We start from the raw sequence: 9,618 nt of genomic DNA on the forward strand, positions 1-9,618 counted from the left end.
AACAGCAGTTAAATAATCCAGTTAACATTTGACAGAGTTAAACCATGTTACTGTGCAAAGTATACAAAATTGGCGAAACACATATTGGCGAATCACATCATTGGCGAAACACATTCTGTTTCGTCAAGACTTCCATTTCGTCAAACATCCAAATTCGTCAACATTCTATTTCGCCAAACATTCTAATTCGTCAAGCAGCAGTTACGTCAACATGTCAGTTACGCAATCATCACAGAAAACCCTAATCATTCTAACAGCCGTTATCAACGTTCAACCATACAATCGTTAATCATAATCATCATCTAATCCTCATACAGCAATCATTACCCAGAAACATACGGAATCATTATCATATAGAAATCGATCAATACCACACATCATCATCCATTTAACACATAATCAGCAGGGTATAACTATGTAACAGATTCGTAACATGTAACGCGTATTCATTCCGTATACATCAATAAGTTTTGCAACACTAAGTCAACACTATAGACCATAGCCTAGTCAAAATCATCAACCAAAACATGAACGCGGCCATAATCTAGCATGATCCTTCATGGTTACAAACAAGAACAGTAATGGATGATATAGACAAGCAATCACACATAGAAAAACACTAACCATAAAGAACAAGGAAGCAACTAGATCGGTTCGGGGCTTCGGGTATGCGAGATCGCCGTCACAGAGAAAGGGAGTTCTAGGGTTTCTGATTTTTTTGCTAAAGTGTGACAAATGAAGAGGTTACGTATAACTTATACGCGTCTAAACGTTTTGGGCCGTAGCCGGGCTTCAACGAATCTGGGCCGGCGAGTTTAATCTGTTTCGCCGAAATTGAGTTGGTGAAATAGACTTGTTTCGTTGAGTGATCCTTGGCGAATCATAACTCTGATTCGTCGAGTAGTGCTTGGCGAAACACACTTGTGTTTCGTCAGGTTGTTCAAGTGTTAACAGTTTAAGACTAAGTTTTCTGAGAAGTCACATGTTATACATATACAATCAAACACAAAACCACGCAAACACAATTCGTTTCATTTTAACACAACGTGTGCAGTTACAAGTCAAACAGTCAAAGTCAATGGTCAAAGTTAACGTGCATTTAAAGTTGAAAGGTCGAGTTGTCACATTATCCCCAACTTGAAAGAAATTTCGTCCCGAAATTTGGTACGTACTTACTGAGGAAGCTAGATAGGTTGCATCGTTCACCGGTTTTCCTGGGGTGTCACATCCTCCCCCCATTGATCTGGAATTTCGTCCCGAAATTCCGCAGTAGTAGCTTCAACCTCAGCAGTGGTTGCATTGGTTTCGAATAACTGGGGATACTTTTCTGTCATCTGGTCTTCGCGTTCCCAGGTGTACTCTGGGCCACGACGGGAGTTCCAACGAACTCGAACAAGAGGGATTCTCTTGTTTTTGAGGACCTTAACATCCCGGTCCGTGATTTCAACTGGCTCCTCGACGAACTGCAACCGCTCGTCGATAGTGAGTTCCTTAAAAGGAACTATAAGGGTTTCATCTGACAGGCACTTCTTCAGATTCGACACGTGAAATACATTGTGAACTGCACCGAGTTCAGCTGGTAGGTTTAGCTTGTAGGCCACTTTGCCTATTTTCTCAATGATTTCAAATGGTCCGACATACCGCGGATTTAGTTTGCCCCGTTTGCCAAAACGTACCACACCCTTCCAGGGTGAGACTTTAAGTAAAACCCGGTCCCCGACCTGAAATTCCAATGGCTTTCTACGCTTATCCGCGTAGGCTTTCTGACGGTCGCGTGCTGCCGCCATGCGTTGTCGTATTTGCGCAATCTTTTCCGTGGCGTCCACTACAATCTCTGGACCCGTGATCTGACTATCCCCCACCTCTGCCCAACAGAGAGGTGACCGGCATTTACGCCCGTACAATGCCTCGAATGGAGCGGCTTGTATGCTGGTGTGATAGCTGTTATTGTATGAGAATTCCACCAAAGGGAGATGCTTTTCCCAGCCATTGCCGAAATCAATAACACATGCCCGAAGCATGTCTTCAAGAGTTTGAATCGTTCGCTCAGACTGCCCGTCCGTCTGAGGATGATACGCTGTGCTCATGTCTAACCGTGAGCCGAAAGATTTGTGCATCGCTTGCCATAGCTCTGACGTGAATCGTGCATCCCGATCCGAAATAATGGAGGTGGGCACCCCGTGCCTTGAAACAACTTCTTTAAGATAGATGTCTGGGAGAGTGGAGAACTTATCTGTTTCCTTTATAGCCAGGAAGTGTGCAGACTTGGTGAGTCGATCCACGATCACCCATATGGTATCATTCCCACGCTGGGATCTGGGTAAGCCTGTAACAAAATCCATGGAAATTTCTTCCCATTTCCATTGCGGTATCTTAGGTTGTTGAAGTAGGCCCGCTGGTTTCTGATATTCCACCTTGACCCTTGCACATGTCAAACACTTGCCGACGTAAGTAGCGATGTGGGCCTTCATACTAGGCCACCAGTATGTAGTTCTGATGTCGTGGTACATTTTATCCGACCCTGGATGTACCGAGTAGCGGGACTTGTGAGCTTCATCCATTACCAGCTCGCGTAAACCGCCAAAAAGTGGGACCCAAATACGCCCCGTTACATAGTAAGCGCCGTCTTCCTTTTGTTCCATTCGTTGCCTTGAGCCGCGTAAGGCTTCAGCCTTGACGTTTTCGGGTTTTAAAGCTTCTATCTGAGCAGTTCGTATCTGTGCAGGAAGACTGGATTGAATAGTAAGCTGCAAAGCTCGTACGCGCCTAGGTAAAGTGTCTTTCCGACTGAGAGCGTCAGCCACAACATTGGCTTTGCCTGGATGATACTTGATGGCGCATTCGTAATCGTTCAGTAGTTCGACCCATCGTCGTTGACGCATGTTCAAATCCTTTTGCTTTAGGATATGCTCGAGACTCCTGTGATCGGTGTAAATCGTGCACCTGGTACCGTACAGGTAGTGTCGCGATATCTTAAGCGCGAAAACAACAGCTCCCAGCTCTAAATCGTGCGTCGTGTAGTTCCGTTCGTGAACCTTGAGTTGACGTGAAGCGTAAGCAATAACTTTATCCCGTTGCATCAATACACACCCAAGTCCCTGTATCGATGCATCACAATAAACCACAAAATCTTCCGTGCCCTCTGGCAGTGAGAGAATAGGTGCGCTGCAAAGCCTATCCTTTAGGTACTGAAAAGCGGTTTCCTGGGGCTCTCCCCAGCGATAGGTGACACCCTTCTGTGTCAGTAGCGTAAGCAGCTGTGCGATCTTGGAGAAGTCTTTTATGAATCGTCTGTAGTAACCCGCCAAACCCAAGAATTGGCGTATTTCTGTTGGTGTACGCGGTGCAGGCCAATTTCTGATCGAATCTACCTTGGATGGATCGACATGAATCCCATCCCTGTTCACCACGTGGCCTAGGAAGTGGACTTCACGAAGCCAGAAGTCGCATTTAGAAAACTTGGCGTACAATTGCTCCTTTTGAAGGAGTTCCAAAATCAATCGTAGGTGATGTTCGTGCTCCACTTGACTCTTGGAGTAAATCAGAATGTCGTCGATGAAGACAATCACAAACTTGTCTAAGTACGGCTTGCACACCCTGTTCATCAGATCCATAAATACGGCAGGCGCATTCGTTAACCCGAATGGCATGACAAGAAACTCGTAGTGACCGTAACGAGTTCTGAATGCGGTTTTGGAGACGTCCTCATCCCGGACTCTCAGCTGATGATACCCTGACCTCAAGTCTATCTTGGAGTAGTAACTCGACCCCTGCAACTGGCCGAATAAGTCGTCTATACGCGGAAGAGGATAACGGTTCTTCACCGTCACCTTGTTCAGTTCATGGTAGTCGATGCACATCCTGAAAGTGCCATCCTTCTTTTTCACAAAAAGTACTGGAGCTCCCCAAGGCGATGAGCTTGGACGAATAAAGCCCTTTTCCAAGAGCTCTTGTAGCTGCTTCGACAGTTCTTCCAGTTCGGTTGGAGCTAAGCGATACGGTGCACGGGCTATTGGTGCTGCTCCAGGAGCTAACTCAATCTGGAATTCGACTTGGCGGTGAGGCGGTAAACCGGGTAAATCTTCAGGAAACACCTGAGGGAAGTCACGTACAACTGGAATATCCTCCAGCTTCTTTTCCTTTGCTGATGCGTCAGTGACAAGTGCCAGGATTGCAGTGTGCCCCTTTCGTAAACATTTATGCGCCTTTAAGAAAGAGATGATGCCAACCACAGCACCACTCTTGTCTCCTTGAACTTCGAGAGGTTCCTGACTAAAACGAGGAATGCGAATGATCTTTTCCTTGCATAAAATCTCTGCATGATGTTGGGACAACCAATCCATACCGATGACGACGTCGAAACTACCCAAAACTATGGGTATAAGATCAATCAAGAAGGTCTGACCAGCTAAAACGATGCTACAACCCTTATTACATGTGCGGCTTCTAAACTTTTACCATTTGCTAACTCTACGACGTGTTTGGTGTTTAGGGGTGTTGGTGTACGTTTTAACAATTTACTCATTTTCATGGACATATAGCTTGTATCAGCACCCGAATCAAATAAAACAGTAACATAAATATCGTCGAGAAGAAACTAACCCATTACCACATTGGGATCATTCACTGTGTCACCCCGACCTAGCACAAAAGCACGACCCCGAGCTTCGTTGCCATTGTTGTTGTTGTTTCCCCCGTTGTTGTTGTTATTGTTCCCGTTGCCCTGATTGTTGTTGTTGCGATTCTAGTTCTGGTTCAATTGAGGGCAATCGCGTTTGTAGTGACCTTCAGCCCCACACTGGAAACATCCCCGGTTTCCACGCTGTGGCTGCTGCTGCTGGTTCTGTGGTGCTGGCGGTGGGAGTTGCTGGTTCTGGTTCGCTGGCCGTGAGCTTCTACAATCCTTAGCCTCATGACCCGGCTTGAGGCATCTTTGACAACGTTCCCTGCGACATCTTCCACTGTGGTGTTTGTTGCACCTACTACACCATGGGTGAGTTCCCCGATACCCACTCTGCCCCTGACTACCTGATGATTGCTGATTCGGACTTTGGTAGTCATTAGTCTTGCGCTGCTGTGCTTGAGACTGAACAGAAACTGATCCCTTGCTGGAATCCCCCTCCCATTTTCTCTTGTTGTCACTGGGAGTAGCAGAAGTAGTGACAGCAGTAGTGGTAGCACTGATGCGTTTTGGCAGCTTGTTCTGTTCCACTGCATGATCGGTAAGTCGATGAGCAAGACGCTGAATATCTTGGATGTGGTTGAGGTTAGCCGACGTCACGTGGCTCTGAATCTCTGGCGCAAGCCCCTTGAGATACAACTCAATGCGCTTAACTGGAGGGTCCACCATCGTTGGACACAAGATGGCCAGTTCGTTTGACCATTTCGTATAAGCCTCAATCTCTGACCCCGTCATCTTCAAGTGGTATAGCTCATTCTCCAACTTGTGAATGTCGTCTCGTGTGCAGTACTCACGCTTAATCAATTCCTTGAAATCCTCCCAAGGTGTGGCGTTAGCAGCTGCCAACCCTAGGATCTGTACTTGCGCGTTCCACCAGGTGAGCGCAATCCCTTCCAACGTGCCAGTGGCATACTTGACCCTGCGAGCCTCAGGGCATTCACACATCTCGAACACAGATTCTAGCTTCTCAAACCAATGGAGGAGTCCCACTGCCCCCTCGGTGCCACTGAAAGTACTTGGACGACAGTCCATGAAGTTCTTGAATGTGCAGACAGGTTGCTGAGCGTTTTGACCTATTGCGTACGAATAGGACGAAGTTAAATACAAGAGTTAATGTAGGATCTAAAGATCCTAGTGTGAGTCCATACTGCAGGGTATACTACCTGCTTGAGCAGCTGCAAGTGCCGCAGCAACTTGAGCTTGAACGAGAGCCTCTAGCTGGGCTTGAGTCATGTTAATTCGTCCAGACATGATCTTCATTGTAAAAGTAGCATAAGTGAGAAAGGTTCGCGAATAGTGCGATGACAGAAGAGTGTAAGCACGTAGGTATTCTCATGCAACGACGTATTGTAAGCAATGTAATCTAGCATACTACGAGCAAAGTTCTATGTAGTTCTAGCAAGCAGGTAATAAACATAAACCTTATTACCTAGTATGTCAAGTCTTGCACGTGGAGCGAAGCGTCGTTGTGGATCGTTGAGAGCACTGTTCTGGTTATAGTCTGGTTTTAATAAAAACGTTTTCCCATATTAAAACCTAGTTCTCTATAACCAATGGCTCTGATACCAATCTGTCACACCCCCAAAATCCACACGCGGAGTACCACCGCTTGGAGGCGTGACATGACCAGGATCAAGCCACCAATCATGTCGAACATAGCATTTAATAATAAAAGTAGATAAAGTAATTCATCACGACATGATTGATGTTCAAAACCAAACTTTGTTTAAATAGCAGAAGCATGTAAATAAACCCAACATAATTAATAGTTTGAAATGTCATAAATGTTTAACAAGCATTCACGAATCTTTGTCCACAACGACCTGCTCCTTCCTTGTGCAAGCTCCATAAGTACCTAAGGTCCTGCAAGGCATGCAGCAGAGAGTCAACAACTAGTTGAGCGAGTTCACAGTTAATAGTTCAGTAATAGTACAGTGTGAGTAGTAGTATGTTCGTTCGTTATATCATATATCGTATTTCCATCGCGGCCTCTGATGTGTGTAAAATACAACATATAAATCACATCAATTAAGGCATAAAACTAACCCTTTTTAAGTACTAATGTTGGAAAAATAGTGTTTTTGTCTTCCTTTTGCATTTTCAGGATTAAATAAGCTCAGAATCACAAAAGAAGCAAAAAGACAACTAATTCTAGCATAAATACAAGAAAAGGAACAAAAGTAGACTGGCCGGACCCTCAACGGCACCTCCCAAGGCAAAGGAGAAGAAACAGAGTCTGAACACGCCCCGTGTCCAGCGAACACGGGGGCGTGCCCAGGAAGCAGCAGAAAAGACAAACCAGTAGAAGCTTCCATTGCCCACCACGGGGCCGTGTCCAGCGGGCACGGGGGCGTGGTGAAAGTATAGCAGGCGCATTAATTGTAATTCGCAATTACAATTAATGAAGAGAAAGAATGTCAGACGGGCACGGGGCCGTGTCCAGCGGACACGGGGCCGTGTCCAGCCTTCTGTTCAGCCTATAAATAGAGGAGCTTGGCTTCATTTTCTCTCATCCCTTGGCACACCACCTCTCTCACACTTCATCCACCACCCACCACCACCATAACACCATCATCCACCACCATCATCCATTGTCCATCGTAGAGTGTGTGAGTCGTCTCGGGATCCAAGATTGATAGTAAGAGTTCTTGACAATCAAGGCCATGTTTGCCTAAGTCTCTTACATCACTTGGTGAAGACAAGTGTTTAGTATAATACTTTTTATTTTTAATCTTTTGCACTTTTTATTTGGTTTTGTATTAATGACTTTAATAACTAGTTACTTATGTTGAAGGTGATCTTTCCTTATCGTTTGTCCGTGGTGTCTTGGCATTATTTTACTGTCTATATAAAATAAAAGATTTTCACCATGCATATCTCCACGGTCTATATGGAGGTATGTTGGCTACCTGGTCGGAGGTTAAGGGAACGGTTTGGTAAGGGTCTTGCCCTTGTTCAGTGTTTAGAGGTCCTGCTTGGGACCTGGGTCAAATTTAGTAGGATCTCCTTCAATGCCCATAGGTATTGGATGGCGGGGATCCAAACTCTTTGACCCCCTCATAAGTTAACTACTATTAATACTATAACCCGGCTATTTAGGACTGTATCCCTGCTGACTCAGACTACTTAGCCGAGGGTAACGTCACCGCCAAAAGCGGGGCCTACCACAATTTGCATTAATAACTTAATTAATTATCTTTCAATAATCCGACCCTTTAGGATTGTATCCTTGCTGACTCAAACTACTGGGTTGAGGGTAACGTCGCCTTCAAAAGAGGGGCCTACTACAATAACTAAGATAATCTCTTAAACAAGTGCGAAAGTGCAAAAATAATCAAAGGTTATACTAATACACATGTCGGATCCAAGTGATTCATCTTGTCTATCTGTTTTTATTTTATTTTTATTTTTCAGCATTTAGTTAGTTTTTATTTTCTTAGTTTAAAAACATTTTTCTAACTTTTTTTGATTTGATTAGACGTTGAGGATAAACCGGTACTAAAAGCTCTTGTGTCCTTGGACGACCTCGGTATCTTACCAACACTATACTACGTCCACGATGAGTGCACTTGCCCATATGTGTGTTTAGTGTTAGTAAATATCGTGTTTTATAAATTTAAAACTTGGTTAAAAGTGTAAAAAGGGGCTTAAATATACATCAAAAATATATACACACCGAAACACATCAAGTTTTTGGCGCCGTTGCCGGGGACACAAGGATTTTAAGAAAGTTAGGAATCAACGGCCTAATCATATTTTTATTTTTCTTTAATTTTTTAGGATTTTTTTTCTTAGATTTTCAGCTTCTGCAGAGCTCGGCACGGGGCCGTGCCTGGTCGGACACGGGCCGTGCTCAGCATCATTACTGGCAGTTTTTGTTTTTCAAGTTACAGAAGGCTGACCACGGGGCCGTGCCGGTGCAACACGGGGCCGTGTCCAACTTCCAGTAACTGGGATCTGGAAAACAACCACTGCAATTCTGACCACGGGGCCGTGTTCGCTCAACACGGGGCCGTGGTGAACCTTCTGACCAACATTCTTTTCTGTTTTTATTGCAGGACTTGGAACCCGACGCCAACCTCACGTAGTGTATGAGCTCCAGTTCCAATAAAGACATAAAAGAACCATTAGAAGAACCCGAACGCTTTCTCAGAAAAAGGTTAAAAGCCAAAAATCAAGAGAAGGTTTCGGGTGATCCACCTCCAATGGCGGACCAACGTACCCTTATGGATTATCTACGGCCCACCGTAGGTAATCTAGGCGCCGCTATCAACGCTCCGAATGTCGAAGCCAATAACTTCGAACTTCGACCGCATTTGATACAAATGCTCCAAAACTCCGCAACCTTCCACGGGCTTGCGGACGAGGATCCCCATCTACATATAACTAATTTCTTAGAAATATGTGATACCTTTCGGATCAATGGAGCATCAAACGATGCCATCCGCCTCCGTATGTTTCCATTCTCACTAAAAGACTGAGCGAAAGCTTGGCTCAACGCCCTCCCAGCTGGATCGGTAAACACCTGGGATGAACTAGCCCAAAAATTTCTATATAAGTATTTCCCTCCCGCTAAAACTGCTAAATTAATGACTGAAATTAATACATACTCACAAGAGGATGGGGAATCCTTATATGAAACTTGGGAAAGATTCAAGGAGCTATTACGCAAGTGTCCCCATCACGGCCTCGCAATATGGCAACAAGTATCCACTTTCTACAATGGATTGTTGCCACACACTAGGCAGACACTTGATTCTAGCTCCGGGGGACTTTTAGGTAATCGACGCCCACACGAAATATATAATCAGATTGAGGAAATTGCTCAAACCAATTTTCAATGGCACACCCCCCGGGGAAATAAGTCTATCGCCCCGGGCGCCCATAAGGTCGACGAAAGCACTTCTTTACAAGCCCAAATCGAGGCCCTTTCTTCA

At 45.0% G+C, this 9,618-nt stretch overlaps 1 non-coding gene across 1 annotated transcript; it reads right to left on the reverse strand.

Annotated features, from left to right (window-relative positions):
* Positions 1–9,264: 9,264 nt before the first annotated feature.
* Positions 9,265–9,371, reverse strand: LOC118482372. The gene has a single exon (XR_004868413.1). It is a non-coding gene; the product is annotated as a small nucleolar RNA R71 (small nucleolar RNA).
* Between the last annotated feature and the right edge of the window lie 247 nt (positions 9,372–9,618).

This window comes from Helianthus annuus, chromosome 9 (assembly GCF_002127325.2).
Source record: "Helianthus annuus cultivar XRQ/B chromosome 9, HanXRQr2.0-SUNRISE, whole genome shotgun sequence".
In the NCBI taxonomy this organism is placed as follows: domain Eukaryota; kingdom Viridiplantae; phylum Streptophyta; class Magnoliopsida; order Asterales; family Asteraceae; genus Helianthus; species Helianthus annuus.